The 21229-nt window shown below is 44.3% G+C and overlaps 1 long non-coding RNA gene across 1 annotated transcript; it reads left to right on the forward strand.

The window, feature by feature from the left end:
• Window positions 1–11388: 11388 nt before the first annotated feature.
• On the forward strand, window positions 11389–20106 carry LOC311582220. The gene is made up of 4 exons (XR_014774037.1): window positions 11389–11508; window positions 12779–12888; window positions 17666–17699; window positions 17788–20106. It is a non-coding gene; the product is annotated as an uncharacterized lncRNA (long non-coding RNA).
• The last annotated feature ends 1123 nt before the right edge of the window (window positions 20107–21229 follow it).

Here is a 21229-nt window from a genome sequence, read left to right on the forward strand (position 1 = left end):
TCCACCCTCCCTTCCTTATTTACTCAACTTTGAGTATTTTTTTTGACTCTTCTAATTATTACTTTTTAAAAAAATATCCATCATGTCCAATTTGTGTTGCCCAGCTACTCTTGGGAATGGAGCCCGCCCTGAAACATGGTCTCCCTACCATGGGTCATATCATTAAAGAAAACTGGCACACTTTCCCCAGAACCTATCAACCGACAAGCACTCCTCATCTAACGATTGGGTTTTGTGCCTGACTCCCCCGCCCTCCACGCTGCGACTTTGTCTGACTTGAGCTTTTGCAGGTCTTGAGTTCATGTGTCCAGGAAACAATTTCATTGAACTTATCTACCATTTTGGCTCTCAAATTTTCCCCACCCCCTCTTCTGGGAAGATCCCTGAGCTTTGACAGGTGTGCTTTGTAGGGCCCATCACTCCACGGTCTCTCTTATTCTCTGCAAGCTGACCAGTTGAGAAGACAATTCTCTGATGAGCGCTGAGATATAAGGGTGTAATAATATTACGTTCATTTAGTAGATTGATAGTAGTGCGTTCTTCCTAAGGTCTATGACCTATTTACCCACAGTCTTGGCCATGTTAATAGTGCCAGTATGGATTCCACATCATGAAAAAGGATTTAGATCCAATCAGAAAGTGGTTGTAACTTCCATAACATTCACGCCACCGTTGCAGTCATGGCCATGCCGTATGAGACCAATAATTCCTGCAGATCATGGAGCCCACAGCTTGCAGGTGTGGTTGATGGTTACTTTTCTCCTCTAGTGATGTGCACAGCCCCTTTAAGCACTATGAAAGCTAGCTCATAAGAATGAAGCTTTCAGCCAGGCGCGGTGGCGCACACCTGTAATCCCAGCACTCAGGAGGCAGAGGCAGGGGGATCTCTGTGAGTTCAAGGCCAGCCTGGTCTGTAAAGTGAGTCCAGAATAGCCAAGGCTATACAGAGAAAGCCTGTCTCAAAAAAAAAATCAAAACAAAGCAAAGAATGAGGCTTTCAGGTTGGTCTCAGCTTGACTGCCCCTTGTTCTGTGATTAAAGTATATGGTGTCTTCAGCAATTGTGTCTTAGCATCAAATTCTGCCAAGAGCACTGGCAACAGACATATTTAAAGATTCAAAGAGAACAGCTGCTTACCAGCTAAAGATACATAAAATGTTTACCTTTCTGGGTCTGATTACATCGCTCAGAATGATTAATTCCACTTCCATCTATATACCTGCAAATTTAATAATTTTATTTTAGGCAGCGGAATAATATTCCATTGTATAAGTGGAATTTTCATTTTCATTACTCATCCATCCATTGCTTTACACTTCCTGACTATGGTGACTATAGCTGTAATCAATATTTAATAGACATTATCTCAGGAGTAAGATATTAATTTATTTGGGTATATGCCTAAGAATAACAAAACTGAATAATATGGTAGTTCTATTGCTCTCTTCTTGATTTCCAAACTGGCTGTGCCAGTTTGCACTCCTACCAGTAGTAAATAAGAACACACCTTTCCCCCCAACCACAGTAACATTTGCTGTCATTTATTTTTTTAATCTTGGCCAGTTTGATTGACTGGTACAAGCAGAAATCTCAACATAGATTTAGCTTGCATTGCCCTGATGGCTAAGAAAATTGGATAGTTAAAACAAAATGTCTTTGGGCCATTTGTATTTTACCTTTGGAGAAGAGCTCAACAGTTTACTTCATTGCTGTATTTTAACGGTTTCTTTGTTTTTTTCTTGTTTGGTTTTTAAAGTTCTTTTTATATTCTTCAGACTAATCCTTTATCAGCTGTGTAGTTTGTAAATAGGACTTTCTCATTCTGTAGGCTGCCTCTTTATTTGAATGATGGTATGCTTTAATGTACAGAATCTTTTCAGTGTCATGAGGTCCAATTTATTAATTGTTAATCGTAAAAAAAAAATCTAAAATATTTTCCTGTTTGGAAAATCCTTTCCCATGTGTATTTCCTCCTTACTCCTATATCAGATATAGGGTATCAAGCCTTATGTTAACATCACTGATGCATTTAGAATTGAGTTTTGTGCAGGGTGGGAAATAGGGATCAAGCTTCATCCTTCTTCATGAAGCTATTCAGTTTGACGAGCATTATTTGTTGAAGATGTTATTATTTCTCTCTTTACTTATTTTTTGACTCCTTTGTCAAAGACTAAGTGTCTGTGAGTTGATGGATTAATATCTGAGTTCTTAATTCTATTACATTGATAACTATGTGTATTTTTATGACAGGATCATGCTGTTCCTAATTACTATAACTGTATAATATAACTTTAAAAAAACCAAATCAGAGATAGTAATATCTCCAACAGTTCTATTATTCTTCAGGATTGTTTTGCCTTGCCTGTTTTTGGTATTTCCATATGATATTTAAGATTTTCCACCTTATATCCCAGATTTCCTACATGTTCAGTTCTTAGGGCTATGTAGACTGAACATTTTCTTTTTTCTTTTCTTTTTCTTTTTCTTAACATTTTATTTGATTGAGTGGTCCATCTGGTCTACCTTACCCTCAAGCCCTTTCTTTCTCCCATGTGATGGAGTTTATTAGAGAGATTCTCCTTTGAGCAATTTGCTTGACTTCCTGGGTTGGTTTTTGCTTTTTCTTTTCTTTTTTTAATATAGAGCTTTGTTTTATTTTGGCTTTTCTTCAGTGATTCTTTCTATTAAATTCCATTCTTATATTTTGGCTTTACTCAACAGTTTATTAATTACTTTTCTATTGCTGTGATAGAACACCACGGCCAAGGAAACATATGGGAAAATTTACTTAGGTTTATGGTTCTTAAGGGATACTAGTCCATGAGGACTGAGTGGAGGCGTGGCAGCTGGAGCTGGAAGCTGAAGGCTGAGGCCTCACATCTCAAGCCGGAAGCAGGAAGCAAAGAGAATGAACTGAAAATTACGTGATGCTTTGGAATCTCAAAGCCCTCCTCCAATGGCATACCATCTTCAGCAAGGCCACGGCTCCCAAGCCTGCTTAAACAGTGTCGGTAATGGGGAACCAAGTATTCAAATGCCCAAGACTATGAGGGACATCACGTTTAAACTACTGCAGTTTGCATTTTTGCAGCCTTGTTCAGGCTCGTCTTGGTTCATATCCTCATTGAGTTACTTGAATCTATTTATAATTGCTGTTTTTGAAATCATTGGCTTATGCAATAGCTAAGCCACTGTTCTCAGCAGACATGACAATGGGGGTCCTAATTTCTGGAGAAAACACATTATTCATTTGCTTGTGTTTTTATGCTGGGATTTAGGTATCCTTAGTTAGGCCATTTAGTGTTTCTTTTTTTTTTTCTCCTTTATTAATTTATTCTTGTTACATCTCAATCATTTAGTGTTTCTTGATGTGGATTTCTGGTCTTGTATTTGTTGAGCAGGGGTTTGGATGGTTGTTGTTGTTGTTGTTGTTGTTGTTGTTGTTGTTGTTGTTGTTCTGACCTGTCAGGTGGAGGGCCAGCTGGATGACGCTTTGTGTTCGGTCTTCGGGCCACTCAGTGCTGCTGTGTCAATAAGGGTGTCAGAGGTGGCCCCAGCTAGGGATAGATGCAACTAGTGAACCTATCTGTAATCCTTCCTTGGCCTTAGAAGCATCTCTCTACCAATGTTTAAAGGTTAGTAGAGGCCTCACAGGTTCTTCAGGTGGTCCTTGTGTGGCAGGGGCTAAGGTCACAATGGCTGGGCAATGCTCCATGGGGGCTGGGAATAGGACCCTATCTCATCCTCATGTGAAGATGGGTGAGGTGAAGGCTAGCCTGGGGGATCTTCATCTGGTGTCAGTGATGCAGGAAACTGTGAGGTTCCAGGACATGGTAGTCGGGAGAGTGATGGGTTGGATCTGGGTGTCACTACCTGTAGGTTCAGGTTGGATTCCACGGGGTTCTGGGCAGCACAATGGGTGTGGCAGATGACAGGCATGCAGGGCAGCAGAATGGATCTGGGAGGCCCGATTAGTGTTGTTCATTGAACTCTATGAAGTGCTGTGGTGGGCCAGCTGGCAGGATGACAAGTGACAGGGCCAATATTGTTTTTCCCACAAGACTGCTCTGATCATTCAGTGTTTTTGCGTTTCTATATAAATGCAGAACTTCTTTGTTATATTTCTGTGAATAATGCCATTGGAACTTTGATAAGGATTGGATTAATGCTATAGCACATGTGCACCTACACATACACACACACACCTACACACACACACCTACACACACACACACACACACCTACACACACACACACACCTACACACACACACCTACACACACACACACACACCTACACACACACACACACACACCTACACACACACACACACACCTACACACACACACACACACACACACACACACACACACACACACACGATGCATGCTTGTAAACCTACTACTGGGGAGACAGAGAAGCCAGAACTCTGTGGCTCACTGGACAGCCAGCCTAGACTTGGAAACTTCCAGGTCAGTGAGAAAGGCCTTGTCAAAGAATATGCACAGAGCCTGAGGGCAAATAACACATGAGGTTGTTCTTTGACTGTCACGTGCTTGTACATGTAGACATACACACAGACACAAAAACCATCTGTGTATGCACACACATTCCTACATAGACAACAAAAAGAAAAGAAGAAATAAATAAGAAACAAGAAGCAAATAAATAAGAAAAAAGGGAAAGAAAGGAAAGAAAGAGGAAGAGGAAAGGAGGAAGGGAGGGAGGGAGGAATGAAGGAAAGAGCAGTTGAGTGTCCAGAAGAGAGTGGTTTGTCTGTCTGTCTGTCTGTACCACCCCTCCCTCTGCCAGCACATTACCAGTACAGCTGCCAGCTTGTGTTCTAGCTCTTTCTTCTCTGGCTCAATCTTTGCCTAAGGCAGTGGTTTTAGCCCTCTTCAGACATGTGCATTCACTCTGGAATGAAAGTGCTCCCAATGGGGCTGAGCCTTCCAGCTCTGACTCTGGAGCCAGACTTTTCTTTCTTTCTTTGCTACTAAACCAAGTGTTTTCTGTCCCTCACTCCCTTGTAGGGGCACTGCTCTCCAAGTACTCAGTTTATTTCTGAGGGAGTCTATCAATCTGTGCATGGATTTTATCTGCTGCCCTTCTACCCACTAAATGTTACATGTCATATGAAATTCTTTGAATATGGTCCTGAAAATGAGATCAGGATGGTTGTAGTGGGTACATGCTCACACCGCTGTTGGGTGGATCCACATTCACACCACTGTGGCATGGGGACACATCTACACCATCATGCCTATATGGATACATGCCCACAGCATCATAAAGCTCAACTGAAAGTCAGATCCAGCCCAGGCCAGGGGCACTGTATGGTTAAAAAGCAGTTGATATATTTGTGTGAGTTTTGCATCCCAAGAATTTGCTTGACTCATTTATTGTGCCTACCAGAATTCTCCCCTGATGAGTCTTAATGATTTTCTATATCACAGAAATGACTGCATTGTCTGCAAATAGGATCAGGTTTATTTCTCATTTTGTAGCTTGAGGTTTGACAAATATATAATACCATGAGTAAACTTCCAAAGAGATAGAGGACAACTCTTTATCTTTAAACTGTCCTTGGGAAGTCCCTTTGTGGTCCACCTCCCTTCTCTCCTCTGATCTTCAGAGACCATGTGCCTATTTTTCATCCTTACGATTTTGTCTCTCACATAAAGCCATAAAAATGTAGTCATAAAAGTAATCGTCTTTGGATCTAGCTTCCCTCAATTATAAAATGTAGCTGTTAGGAATATACACTTCTTATGAATCAATACTTTGTTCTTTTTGGTTGTTTAGTATTATTCTATTATTTGGAGAAACCATTTTTTAGTTACTTATTCAACTTCTGTAGAATGTCTCCATCTGCTTATCCATTGGTGGACACTTAGACCTCTCCTATATCCTGGCTACCGTGAGTACTGCTGTAATGTGAATGCAACAGCAGGTGCCTTGGGATACATAACTAGTTGTGGGCCCACTGGATTGTACATGGTTCTATTGTTAGTTTCTTGAGGAATTTGCACACTGTTTTCCACAGGATTATACTGACATTTCAATCTACAGAATGCAGAGGCTCCTTTTTCTCCATACTCTCTCAACACCTATTTTGCATATTTTGTTAATGGCCAATCTAAGAGGTGTGATGTGACACATTGTTGTAGTTTTCTTTTGACTTCTCCTGATGATTACAGATGTTGCACATGCTGGGTAGTTTTGTTAGCCGTTTGTAAGCCTTTGGGTTGAGAACTCTCCGGGCAGATGGTTTGCCCACTTTAAGCTGTTTGTCTTCTCATTACTGAGTTGGGTGGTCTCTGTATATTTGCATATTGACATCTTGACTTAGTCAGGGTGGAGAAATCTCCTTCCTGTTCTGTAGGTTCTCCATTCCCTCTGTTGTTTCCTCTGCTTAGCACAGCCTTTCAGTCAGTTATAATCACAATTTGTCTGCTGTCGCTTTTGTTGTCTATGGTTTTGGGGTCACTGGCAAAAGCAGTCATTGCCCAGGGAATACCCTGGCTCTCTCTTCTGTTCTCTTCAGTTATTTCTTCTCCTGGTTTTGGGATTTAAGCTTTTATTTCCTGCAGTTTCCAGTGCACTTCACACAGGGGGACCACAGGGTCTACTGGGGGCACCTAGTCTGTGCTGTTATACAGAGAGAAGATCCAGATGAAGAGACGAAGCTGGTGAAGAGATCACCCGTTTCCCTCCTCTTTCTGCTGCTACATCAGCAGCTCAGAACCTTCCCTCCTATATGGCTTTGTGGAGCTTGTGGAGGGAGCAGCTCACGTGCAGCTTTAAGCTAACTATTATTGCTGTGCAGGATATCCTTGAGGGGTTGGTGCACACTGGAAATTCACCTTTTAAAGCAATTTGTAGAGGTTTGTGGAATCTGTATTCACGGAATAAATTCCAGTTCAGGTCTTGAATTTACTTATAATAGTTATATATCCTTGAGAACACGTACTTAAAATATTTGGCCTTCAGCCTTTGTTGTATGAACATTTCTTGGAGAGACACTCAAATGTGTCTCTTCACCCCAGACAGGGTACCAAGGACAAACCAGAGAAAGGACTTCTCCTGATTCAGGTGAACTAGTGGGATTGATTGCAGTTACTTACAAGAATGTGAGGGGGGGTTGTTTATAGGAGCCCGGATATCTGACACGTGACTATAGCACTGAAGAAAACATCTCTCTTTGGAGACTATTAACTCCTTAGATATCACCAAGGAGGTGGGGGCCTTGTGAACCCCTCTTTGATAGCACCCACTAACTGCCTTTGCACCCTCATTATACTTGGGCTGCAGGAGCCTATCCTTACCAAGACAAAAAAAAATACTAGATGTTGTTCTCTGACTCTACACAAGTATCTTCTAACATGTCCATGCCTGTGCTCCTATGCATGAGTGTGCACGCCTCCTCCTCACCTCACACACACACACATACACACACACACACACACACACACACACACACACACACACACACACGAGAAAAGACAAGACAGACAAGATAACCATAACCACAAACACAAACTTACTTCAAAGGATGACGTGACCCAGATGCTTCCAGCCCTCCCTTCCCTACGTGTTCTGTGTTCTCATCAGGAGTACATGGGGCAGGGGTGGCTGATGAAATGAGCTACCTTTTTGGACCTGGGCAGGGTTTACAGTCTGACACTTGCTTCTCCTGTGTTGCAGGGTCCATTCCCAGGCTTATTGGTGAAGAGTGGGAGAGGGAGTTAGGAGTTCAGGCTGCAGGACAGGAGGAAAGGTGGAAATACCTTTGAACACCTAAGACAAACAAACAAACAAACAAACAAACAAAAAACCCTCTTCCCTGCCTCTGTCTGATCTGTTACTGGAGCTGTGAGAGATCATGCCAGATAAGGAATGAATCAAATTTGAGGTGTTTAAAGGGCACATGCTGCGGATTGTTTATTGTGCTAGAAAGAATTTGGCGCTCCTATTGCATTCTCGCTTATAGAGATAACAGAAGGACAAAGCCTTCTAGAAGTCTGCTTGTCGACTATGTACATACAGAACTGCAAGGGACACGAGTTAGAATGGCCCTGGATGCAGAAGGGACTGCAGCCGCAGCTATGCCTCCTGTGCAGGTGGCAGAAGGTAGGGAGGAGAGTGCAGCTTCACAGACCACAGGGGCCAACATGATATATGCTCAGGGGTCACAGAGGCCATCGGTGAACTAAGGGGACAGCTGGGCCTTGGTGGCACCAGGGAGTTCCTGATACTTATAGGGAACATCTGCTTGGAGCTTCAACCCATTCATCGAGTGCCTCCTCAGCATTCAAGAGTCCCAACTGGCATATAAACTATCCTGTTTTTAAGTGCTAGGCGCGTTTGCTGTTGCTGTTGTTATAGAATTATAATCAGATGTAGAAAAGTATAGAGATCATTATTGAATTGAAAAAAATATATATAGACATCAGTGTTGCAGGGACCAAGGCAAGACAGAAAACTTTCAGTACGCATGTGTGTATTTTAACTAAGGAAGAATAAGAGGGAAAAAATGAGAACAAAAAGAAAGAGGAGAAGGAGGAAGGGGGTGAAGGAGAGGAGGAGAGAGGAGAAGAAAGGAGGAAGGAGGAAGGGAAGAGGGGTTTGCAGGACAGGAAGCAGGTGGGGGGGGCGGCAGCCCCATTCCAGGCCACGTCTTTTTGTTTGCCAAGTCTAATCTCCTTTTCTTCTGAGTCAAGGACTTCCTCCGTTTCTGCAATGGAGCTTGGAAATCAGAGAAAAGACCCAGGCTCGTTTTGCTTTCTGGGTGTTTTCTGGACAAGCCTCTTTAAACAGTGCAGCAGATGCAGACTTTTTAACACACCTGGGATGTGGATAGGATGACTAAACAGGCCTGCAGTGTTCCTCGGCAAAGTTCTTCTGTCTCCTTGGGGTCAATGGAAATTGCTGCTGCATGCACAGACGCTGACCATACGCATGTATGCTGCCCGGTGCTCATGTCATACGGATTGCCATCAACCTGACGTCATCTAGTGCCTACACTTTGATATTGGACCACGACTCCACACTTTAGCCTATAGACCCAAAGCCTGTTAAAGATACCCCAAGGCTCCCATTTTTCTTAGAAGGAATAGGTTGTCTTTGTGCTTATCAAATATCTAGGTATGAAACAAACCTTCATGAGGTGACTTGAACGTGGCATGGCTTGTGTTCATTTGTACTTTTGTATTAACACACTGCTCAGTTTTACCCATAAGACACCTGTGATATGTTCATCTCTTTCATGACATACATCATGGAGGTTTTGGCGTTGTTATTCCAGTATGAAAATCTGTCTTTAGATCAGAGTTTAAATCGTCTATGCTAATGTTGGAAAATGACAATCTAGTCAGGCATTTTAGAAAATAAGCAACGGTCTAACTGGATGTCTACTTGTAGAAAAATGCAATTAGACCCATATTTGTCATTATGTATAAAATTAAAGTCCAAGTGGATCAAAGACCTCAACATAAAACCAGAGACATTAAATCAGTTAGAGGAAAAAGTGGGGAAGAGCCTGGAACACATTGGCACTGGAGACAACTTCCCAAACAGAACTCCAGTAGCCCAGGTCTTAACGTCAACAATTAATAAATGGGACCTCATGAGACTGAGAAGCTTTTGTAAGGCAGAAGACACTGTCAACAGAACAAAGCAACAGCCTACAGACTGGAAAAAGATCTTCACCAACCCTTCATCTGACAAAGGTCTAATATCCAAAATATATAAAGAACTCAAGAAATTAAACACCACCAAACCAAATAACCCAATTGAGAAATGGGGCTCAGAACTAAACAGAGAATTCTCAAAAGAGGGATATCAAATGGCTGAGAAACACTTAAAGAAATGTTCAACCTCCTTAGTCATCAGAGAAATGCAAATCAAAAACGACACTGAGATTTCATCTTACACTCATCAGAATGGCTAAGATAAAAAATTCAAGTGATACCACATGCTGGTGAGGATGTGGAAAAAGAGGAACACTCCTTCATTGCTGGTGGGAATGCAAACTAGTACAACCACTTTGGAAATCTATCTGGTGCTTTCTCAGAAAAATGGGAATAGGGCTTCCTCAAGACGCAGCTATCCCACTCCTTGGAGTATACCCAGAAAATGCTCCACCATACAACAGGGACATATGCTCAACCATGTTCATAGCTACCTTATTCATAATAATCAGAACATGGAAACAGCCTAAGTGTCCCTCAGTAAAAGAATGGATAAAGAAACTGTGGTACATTTACACTATGGAATACTACTCAGCTATTAAAAACAAGGAATTCCCGAAATTTGTGGACAAATGGATTGAACTAGAAATGAGCATAATGAGTGAGTTCACCCAGAAGCAAAAAGAGTCAAATGGTATATACTCACTTATATGGAGACATTAGTCCAAGGGGTATGTCCCATGAAAGTCTTCACTTACCAGGAAAGTGGGTCAGAGGGAAGGACATTCTATTGGGACTTTAGGTGAGAGAAGCATGGGAGAATGGGGAAATAGAACGATCCAGAGGGTCCTAGAAACTTACAAGAAGAACAATATAACATATAGATCTGGGTCCAGGAGTCCTACTCAAACTATGGCACCAGCCAAGGACAATATAGGCAGTAAACTTTGAACCCCTACTCAGATCTAGCTGATGGACAGGACACTCTCCACCATTGAGTGGAGAGTGGAGTCTGACTTTCAGGCAAACTCTGGTGCCCAATTTTTTAGCACGTCCCCTTCATGGGGAGGCCTGGTGGCACTCAGAGGAAGGATAGCAGGTTACCAAGAAGAGACTTGATACCCTATGAGCATATACAGGGGGAGGAGGTCCCCCTCAGTCATAGACATAGGGGAGGGGAGTAGTGGGAAAGCGGGAGGGAGGGAGGAATGGGAGGATACAAAGGATGGGCTAACAATTGAGATGTAATATGAATAAATTAATAAATAATTTTTTAAAAAGAAAATAAACAATGAAGCCAGTCATGGTGGTGCATGCCTATAATCCCAGTACTCAGAGAGGTAGAGGCAGTTGGATTGCTGTGAGTCCAGCCTGGCCTACAAAGTGAGCCCAGGACAGCCAATGCTGCACAGAGAAACCCTGTCTCGAAAAAACCAACCAAACAAACAAACAAAGCAAACATACAAAACCAAAACAAGCAAAAAAAAAAAAAAAAAAGAAAGAAAACAAATAATGGTACTCTTGTGATCTGGAAGAAATATCTTGTTTTCAGTATTAATTGTTAGTGTCATCTAATTTCTTTATAAGTTTGCACAGATAGTTTATTACAATGTTATACTTACCAAAGACATGAAATTTGTTTTTGAATCACGGTGTATTTATCAGATCTTTAGCCTCCCAAATTTCTAATTAGATGCTCATGCCCAGCAGTCAGCCTTCACAGTCGTGTTTCATATCGTTTCCCTGGATAAGCAATTCATCACGGCTTATCAGTCCTCCGGTCCCCACTCTGCTGGTGGATAGCAGCCATAGCAGGGTAAGCAGTGGAGAAGTATCAGTGCGGTGGGACGATGGGTTCTCCTCGGGGAGGGGACCCCACACAGCCAGAGCCATTCTTTGTGTGCTCAGCGGCCCCTCACTTTGCTGTGGGAGTGTTCCCAGACATTGGAGCGCAGTGCTGGCAATGGTGTTTTGTCCAGCTAGCGACAGTGGGCACATGACTATCAGTGAGATGAGCCTCATCTCCCTGCATCCTGGGTGGGAGGGGCATCACAGGCTAACAATGTTTAGCTTCTGGAATTGTTATTGAGGAGGTTCCTGCATCTGTGGGCTTCTAACGTGTGACTGCGAGACTTCTGATGGGGTTCTTGGGTTTGTTTCCCAGGCTGAGAGGAGTGCCTTGACACTTAGGTGAGAGCCCGATGTCCTCCTCGCCCCCTTCTTCTATAAGGGAATACCAACAGTCCATAGACCCGGTCATGAGTGACCCACTACAAACAGATAGGGGATCTTGACATTTCAGCTGGACACAAGCTATACTCACCCTTGTTGGGTCTTGCCCTCTTACAAGTAGGTGAAGAAAACTGCTAGATACATTGTCTTGCCCTGGCACACTGGCTCTGACCTCTCTCTCTCTCTCTCTCTCTCTCTCTCTCTCTCTCTCTCTCTCTCTCACACACACACACACACACACACACACACACACACACACACACACGTGGAAGGAGCTGCTGGCATCCTTAGGTCTTCTGCTATGGCTCCACTCTTCAGCAGCTGGAGTGATCCAGCTGTCTTTCCTCCTCTTGTCCTGCTCCACATGGTAACCCTGGACCACTGGACTTCTCAGGCACGCAGTTTCTGCCTGCTCGGACTGGCCTGGCCTGTTACTCCGGCTCAGATACCGCTTTCCTCTCTCCACCCAGTGGCTTCTCATTGCTGTTTCCATCCCGTCTCACACAGCCCTTCTACCACGACGTCTACACATCTTCTTGCAAAATGGATCATCATGGCACACTTTGATTCTCTGTCACTGATACATTTACTGTAGCTGTGCTCTGTCCCATGCTTTCTAATCCATGGGACATCTCTCACACGCCTATGCCCAGTGAGGCCCTGATATGACTCAAGTGTGGCCAGGAAAGAGACGAGATAATGGCCTGGGGTTACCTAGCCGAACATGTCAATGCCAGTACTTTGGGGACTCAAGTCCTCTGGACTTCAAAAATCTTGTTCATGGGGAGGGTCTGGGCAGCTCCACTAAAAAATCCATTTCCTGGTATGCTGACATCAGCCTTTGTGTCTTCTAGCAAATGCTGAGGCCACGTGGGAGATATGGACTGGACATTATTAAGCAAAGAATTGTGAGTACACAGTTGCAGTTCTGAGTGAATTAAATCATCCAGGATGGTGAATAAGGGTAAGGAGATAGGACTTGCTCTCTAAGAAAACCAATATTTAAGGGGCAGGTGATGGAAAATGAAATAAGAAGAGCCAGAGAGCTCTTTAGCAAGGACTTACAGTGACAGCTCAGGCCCGAACCTCCTGAGGTCTCAGGGAGAAAGGCAGCATGCTCCCTGCTGTGAGAGTACTGCAGCAGCTGGTGATCTGACAGGTGGCCACTGGGCTTGGCCACAGAGGCCTGGGATACACCCAGCAGGGAGCTTCAAGGTGACTCAGGACAAGTAGCTGTTGGATACAGATAGCTTTGGGATGAGCCTCAGTGTGATAGAAGAGAGTGTGGGGGAAACGGTATGTTATAGAGGGGCACAAAGAGAGAGGCTGAGATGGAGGAAGGGAGAACGAGAGAGCGAGATTAGAGAGCGTGCTGGAGATGGAATGACAGAAAGAGCTAGAGAGAGAGAGAGACAGACAGAAAGGGCAAGAGTTGGAGAGACAGAAAGATAGACAAAGGGAGGCAGAGATACAGGATGAAAGGGAAGAAAGAGACAGAGACAAACACTGAACAAGAGAGATTTTAGAGAGTGACAGGAAGAGATGACACAGAAGGATAGAGAGACACAGACATAAACAGTGGTAGAGATAGAGAGAGAAGCAGAGAGGGCCTGAAGGTCTAACTAAGACAGAGTGCACCAGGCTCCCTGTGCCTCCCAGAGCTTCCCTGTGGTCCTGACTGTCCCAGCCCCAGCTCAGCAGGGATCTGGCCATGGGAACAGTAGGCAGGCTCCTGACAGTGAGACCAAGGTCTTCTCCAGCCTGCCTTGCTTCAAGGACCAGCACTCAGGAAGGGGGAATACTGGGGTATTCTTCAAGTTCAAGTCTGATTTCATTTGCACTGGCTCACCTTTGGAAATAGAAATCGTAAAGCATTGGCTTGACGCCACTCTGATTTTGCCTGGCGCATTCAAAATGCAAAAGTGAATGGCTTTATTGATTTTTTTTCTTCACCACAAAAATAAGCCATAAAACACAAATAAATCAGCCTTCCCAAGCAGGGCTGTTTGCAGTGGGGGACCGACTACCTGCCAGAGCTCATCAATTACACACAGCCTCGTCAGGCTCTCAGTTAGTTTAGAGTGTAAGTAGAACTCATGGGCTCATGGCGCCACTTGCCAAGGTCCTTTCCATTACCGTTCCAGTCCTGGCTGCCTGGAAGCCACAGGCAGTTATGTGACATGATGCCTCAAAATAGGCTTTCCTGAACTCCGGTATCCAAGAAGGTGCTGTCTGGTGGTGTATGGGGTGGGGGGAAATACATGTTCTGTGTGGAAACACAGTGTACATCAAGATTCTCTAGAGGAACAGAGCCAATAGAAAAGGATGAATATATATTATAAAGAGGAGTTTATTACACTACACGAGCTGCAGACCAGCAATGACTATCTTCACGCAGGAGGGGCTAAGAACACAGTAATTGTTCGGTAAATGAGGAGATGCCTCCGCCGTCCCAATCTGAATCTGCAGGCCTGGAAGATTCCCAGAGAGCCTGGTCCATGTAGAGAGGCTGAAGAAACTGCCTTCTGAGGGCAGTGACAGTGCAACAGCAGCAGCAGGCAGAGACAGTGGAGAAGATGCACCTCCCAACAAGAAGTGAAGGCAAGCAGGCAGCACTGGTTTTATTCAGACCTCTATATATCTGGGCCACCGGTAGAAGGTGCCACCCACTCTGAGCGGTATTTCTCCCCTCCCTTAATCCTTCCTATTATCCCCCACTAATCTTCCTCATAGAATCTCCCAGGGGAGCATGTCTCTTACTTGATTTCAGATCCACTCTAGTAGACAACCAAGATTGATGGTCACATCTGGAAGCTGTGTCCTCACACACACCATCTGTTCCACATCTGGCCCAGACCTGAACATTTCCTGTCTGTGTGCTTTACTTCCTTTTCTGTGTCATGTCAATCAGGGGGTCAAGTGTCTCCTTTGCCTGCTGGCTTAGGATATGAAGTAGGCTGTATCTCCCTGAGACCGGCAGCTATGGCATCTGGAGAGGCTGGATCCTGTGAGTTTAGGACTGGGCCTGAAGTCTTGAGCCAACTAAGGATCAGCCAGTAACAAGAGACTAGAAAGCAAGGTCAACGACAAACTGGACCTGAAGAGTCTCCATGTTGTGAACAGGCTTCAGAACCCATGGCGACATACCCGCACACTGGGCTAGCCGGGAGAGCCAGCAGCTTGGATTGTATCGTGAACAGGCCACATGCATTTAGGGCACAATTGAAAAAGAAATGCCTGAGAGGATTGGCTGGAAACTCCAATGGCCTTTCCAGCTCCCTTCTTCTATGAGGGAACACCAACCATCCATAGGCCCAATCTCCATTGACACTTAGAAGCAGGCGCAGCGGCTCTGATGAGGGCTGCAGCTGTTTTGCCAAGAGATGACCACTGAAATGGGCTTGCCGGCTTCCACAGGAGGCAGATTGTCTTCACGGTTCATGTTGTGTTTTTTGCCTGGAATTAGGCATCTAAAGTTATGATATTTTAACTATTTCTTGGTGTAGCTATCTGTGCCTTATTTTCAGGTGGGTCTTCTGTCCTTTGGTGGCTGTGTCCCCACTCTGGATTCTAGGCAACTGTGGTAGCCATAGGGTCCCTGGTAGAGAGTGTTCCTATGGGTCCATGGGGGATGGAAATGGAGCTGGGGTAGGAGGCATGTCTGAGAGGCACAGCAGCGAAGTCCTAGGGCAGTGGTTCTCAACCTGTGGGTTGTGACCTCTTTGGTGGTCAAACAACCCTTTGACCGGGGTCACTAACAGTAGCACAATTACAGTTATGAAACAAAAAAATAATAATTTTTCATTGGGGGTCATCATAACATGAGGGACTGTATTAAAGGCTCAGAGCATTAGGAAGATTGAGACCCACTACCCTAGGGGGACCATGGATCTTCCCTAAGACACAGTCTCTAGAGAGATCAGAGGTGTTGTGGGACTAGGGGCTCCTGCTGGCAGGATGTCAAAGGACTAAGAGTAAGCCTGGAGGGACCAGAATGAAAGACAGGAGTGATGGGGAAAATTCTCTACCTGCATCCCGGCCCAGAGTGACCATCAGAGGTCTCTCACAGGAAGTGTTTCTGTAGGTGGGCAGATGACACAGAGGGATGGAGCTAGGCTAGGAGGGGAGGCTGACGGGGATGTTGGGACATAGGTAAGGGAGACCCTAGAACTGCACTAAGAGATGGCGTCCCCAGGAAATGCAAGTAGAGTAGGTGGAGCGGGCTCTGCCTCCCTAGTGCTAGGATTAAAGATGTGTACCACCACACCCTACTCAAATATCAAACATTGTTAAAAAAAAAAAAAAGAAAGAAAATATTCATCAACTGTAAAAGTTGTTGTCATTGTTATGGTCAGGAAGAATTACAAAGAAGATGAGTGAAAAGAAAAGCAACAACATAAGAAAGTATGTCTAGAGTTGTAGAAGAGTCGGACCTGCGTTCACCTCTAGGCAGTTGAACGGACAGAGGGGAGCTAGGAAGCCAAGACAGAAGCTGGCTTAGTCAGCGTCTCTATTGCGACCAAACACCATGACCAAAAATCCAGTCGGGGAGCAAAGAGTTTCTTCAGCTTACACTTCCACATTGCTGTTCATCATTGAAGGAACTCACACAGGGCAGGAACCAGGAGGCAGGAGCTGATGCAGAGGCCACGAATGGGTGCTGCTTACTGGCTTGCTCCCCATGCCTTGCTCAGCCTGCTTTCTTTTAGAGCCCAGGGCCACCAGCCCAGGGGTGGCTCCACCTACAATAGGATGGACCTTTCCTCATTGATCACTAATTGAGAAAATACCTGACAGTGGATCTCATGGAGGCATTTCCTCAACTGAGACTCCTTCCGCTCTAATGACTCTAGCTTGTGTCGAGTTGCCATGCAAAACCAGTCAGTGCAATGACTTTAGATGTTTTCAGTAAGGAGAGAGTAGGGATATTCTTTCTCCTTTCTCTTACTACTGCACCCCCTTCCCTTGATCATGCAGGAGTGTTCCAGAAGACAGACAGACATGTTAATTTGCCTCTGTATTTCTTCTACCTTGGAATGTAGCATATTGACAACACGTGGCAATAGTTAGATTATTACATGGGTTGAACGCAGAGACAGCTGGGCTCAGTCTTCACTCTGGCTCTACCCTGTGCCACCTGTGTGGTGTTGGCTAAGACGTCATCTTCGTAAAAGCCAAACCTCAGCATTGCTCTCTGTAAAACTGCATCTTTGGTACATGAGTCCTTTTCACGCTCTTTCTGGGAAACGTATAAAAAGGCTTCAGAAAGGGTCAAACAAGTTCACAAATTGTTTTAGTAATATTTTCTCCTTGGAGACTAAAGTGCACAGTCATACTGACAGCTCTGCAAAGGACCGCGGTGAGATGGCATTCTGCTCACATAAGCACCTCTCAGCTTGAGTGAAGAGTAAGTCACACTCAGCCATGTTCAAGGAAGCTGCCAGCTGGGAAACTGGACCAGGCATCCTGAAGACTCAGCCACTAGAACATCCCTTTGTGTGATACAGGGAGACCCCAGATGGTTGCAGATGGGTCCTTCGCGGTACCCGTGCTGCCTTAAGAACTTTTTCCCATGAGAGTACTGACCTTGTGGGTAGGGACCAGAGAACACAGTTGCCTTCAAAGTTACCTGCAGATGAGAGCCCTGCAGGCAAATATTTGCTGCTGCCTTTGTTTTTGTTTGTACGGGGAGAGGGCACTTCATTGAAGAAGTACATCCTGACAATATTTTCTCATTCTAGGTCTCTGTCTGAGCACTTCTCAGAACTCATCCTGGTGAGTGAAGGGGGCCCATCTGTAACTTCCCTCTGTTTCCTGGGTGATAACACTCTTGAGTGAGTTATTTGGCTTCTTCCTCCCTCAGGCTGTTAACCTTCCCTCCTGCCTGGTGAGCTTCCCTACGGCCTAGAGAGAACATTCTGGGAGGACCAGGGGCCAAGAGAATGATGCTTCCGCCCATGCAAGAGCTCTGATGATATTGCTACTCCTCACCTTTTCTCTTGTGGTTTATTCTTCAAAATGAAACATAGGCTGTGAGAGAAGACCTCTCCAAGAAGGTGAAAGGAAGATGTTTTGTTCAATCTGGAGGGTGATAAAAGAGGAAAGATGATAAAATAACTGTCTGTAAGAGCCAAAAAAATGTGAGAACAGGAATGGCCCTTTGTTCTCATGAGGAAAAGGACTCATGAAGACTTATTTCAGCTGCTGAAGTCATTTAAAAGTAAGATATGAAAAGGACGCTCAATAAATATTAATGCAGTCAGTGGGAGAATGGAGGATAGATAGACCAATGGATGGATGGAAGGAAGGCTGGATGGATGAAATTAGAGAAGGGCAGGAGAATGGATGATGGAAAGATGGATGGATGGAGAGAAGGTCACGGTTGAGAGGTTGTACCTGTAAAGAAAAATTATCTCTCTACATTGAAGCAATAAGAAAGGTACCCAAAGGGTAATACCTCACCCAAGTTAACCTCCACCTCGTAAAAGAGACTAAGGAATTGTTGTCTTTTAGAATGAATGAATAATGAAGCTGCTGCTAATGTGAGATAAGGTGGCCATCTAACTCTGCAATGTCATCCACATGGTGCTGCCTTTAGCCACATGAAGGGTACAAAAGTGTTGATGTCATAGATTCTCCCTCTGTAGTTTCAGAGAGCCTCTAAGTTAAGGCAGCATGTGTCAGTGAAGTCCCTGCCTAAAAGAGGTCAGGGGACCCTGACAGGCCATTGCATGGAAGCTATGGAAGTGAGGCCTGGGTTGTGTTGCATCCCCCAGGATGTTCCAGATGCCAGAGCTATGAGATACCTGCCAAGGGGAGCTGCACACAGGGAGTGGAACCAGCCCAGAAGAGAGATGTATGTTAAGGCAGCAAAGCTGGAAGGATGGATCCCTTTGTAACTAAAGATATGGACTTGGAGGTACAGGATTTGGAGCTCGTCAAGTGTGAGTCTTTGTTTTGCTTTGGTCTAGTACCTCCTCACTATGTCACAATCCTCCATTTTTGAATGCTACTGTTTATTCTGTCATTGTACATGAAGGGTTAATGGCCTAAAACAAGAAACCCCAGACAAGCTGAGAAACTCCCAATTCAGCCCGCTGATGAGAACACCTGTCCAAGACACTAGTGAGAACGTCTGCTGAACTCAGCAGCCCTGGGACTTCAAAGAACACCCCCTCACACACATCCATTGGTAAAGCTTTCCTTCTCTGCCCTATAAGTTCCCAAGCAGCCAGGGGTACAATTTCCCCTCCCATGGAGAGACTGCCCTTCATTGTTCTAATTAAAGGACAATCTACTTAGGCTGAGATTTGTCTCTTCTTTTATTTTCATGTATCCTAGGTCAATCCTGACCTAACACTGTTGGAAATGCATAATCTTCTTCTTCTTCTTCTTCTTCTTCTTCTTCTTCTTCTTCTTCTTCTTCTTCTTCTTCTTCTTCTTCTTCTTCTTCTTGCTCTTCTTTTTCTTCTTCTTCTTCTTCTTCTTCTTCTTCTTCTTCTTCTTCTTCTTCTTCTTCTTCTTCTTCTTTTGCAGAAGGTGGCAGTTTAGAGACTGATTTGTCTTGAAAGAGACTTTGGACTTTTAAACAGTATTGAGCCTGTGAGAGACTCTGGGAGCTTTGAAATTGGACTAAATGCAGTTTGCTTTGTGATATTGTGAAAGGGTTCCTGGAGAAAAGCTATGGCTGCAAAGGTTGATTGCTTAAAACTGCAATGATGTAGAGGGGTTGGAATGTTGCAATCCCAGGGCTTAGTTATAATTTATTTGGGGGCAATCTTCAGCCTAGTAAGTAGCCATTCCTTACTCCCTCTGTGTGTTAGTACTCTGACAATGGGATTAAAAAAAACACTTTTGGAATTTATGAACTTAACAAAACACCAGTTTTCCTCCACTGAGGGTAGACTTTGAGAGTTTACTGTCACAGCCTACTTCATGTTCACTCCATCTGAGATACAATCTCTCTGCCTCTTTTTCCTGTCTACGTGCCTGCCTCTTGTTCCTGCCTACATGTCTGCCACTTGTTTCTGCCTACATGCCTGCCACTTGTTCCTGCCTATATGCCTGCTGCTTGTTGCCATGCTTTGCCACCATGATGTACTCTTATCCCTCTGGAGCTGTGAGCTAAAGTAAACTCTCTTCCATAAGTCACTTTTAATAATGGGGGTCCTATCAAAGCAACAGAAAAGTGCTAATGCTTTGTGTCCTGCTGTAAGCCTCTTTCCCCCTATAGATCAGGGAATCTGACTTATTTGCTTAGGTCACTACATTTCCTATTGTCAACTCCACTGAAGTATTACAGGACAATAAAAGGATTAAAGGTTGTCCAAAGATCTGTCCACTGACTCCCTCTGTGGTTTCTATCATATATAGGAAAGGTGTGCTAAACCTCAAGGCTGAACCTTTAAAAATTGGACTAGTAAACCCTGTGTGAAAGAGCTGTTGTGGTGTCCTAATATCCTGAAGCTTTAGAGATGCCAGGTACATAATAGGTGATCAATAAATGCCACTTACGGAGCAAAGAACCCTACGTGAAAAGCCTCTAGATTTCAATGAGGCTAGTACAAATTGCCATCTCAAAAAGAAGCTTTGGCAATGATTAGAGGCCTTTTCTTTGTGGAAATCTATTGAACATGGTGGAGTCCTGTCAGTCTCTGAGTTGACAGTATTTAAGTCGGCATTAAGCTTCCTGTCTCAAGCATCCACAAGTACTGTTATGATTAATAAAAAGAGAGTAAGATGATAAGATAGTAAGATGCCAGGCAACAGATATTATATTCTATGAGGTTTATTAAGTGAACATGGCTCAAACTAAGGCACCAGCCAAGGACAATACAGGCCATAAAACTTTAAACCCCTACCTAGATCTAGCCAATGGTCAGAACATTCTCCACAGTAGAGTGGACAGTGGGATATGACTTTCTCACATACTCTGGTGCCTCACCTTTGACCATGTCCCCTGGAGGGGGAGACCTGGTGGCACTCAGAGGAAGGACAGCAGGTTACCAAGAAGAGACTTGATACCCTATGAGCATATACAGGGAGAGGGAATCCCCCTCAGGAACAGGCATAGTGGAGGGGAATAAGGGGAAAATGGGAGGGAAGGAAGAATGGGAGGATACAAAGGATGGGATAACCATTGAGATGTAACAAGAATAAATTAATTAAAAAAGGAAAAAAATATGTTAAAAAAAGTGAACATGGGGAGAGAAAGAAAGGGAGGAGGAGTACCCCAGAGATAGAGAGAAGAAGAGGGAGAGAGAGAGAAAGTAAGAGGGTAGAGCAGGTAGAGCGGGGGCGGGGGC

Source organism: Acomys minous (genome assembly GCF_964271855.1).
Source record: "Acomys minous genome assembly, chromosome: 13".
In the NCBI taxonomy this organism is placed as follows: domain Eukaryota; kingdom Metazoa; phylum Chordata; class Mammalia; order Rodentia; family Muridae; genus Acomys; species Acomys minous.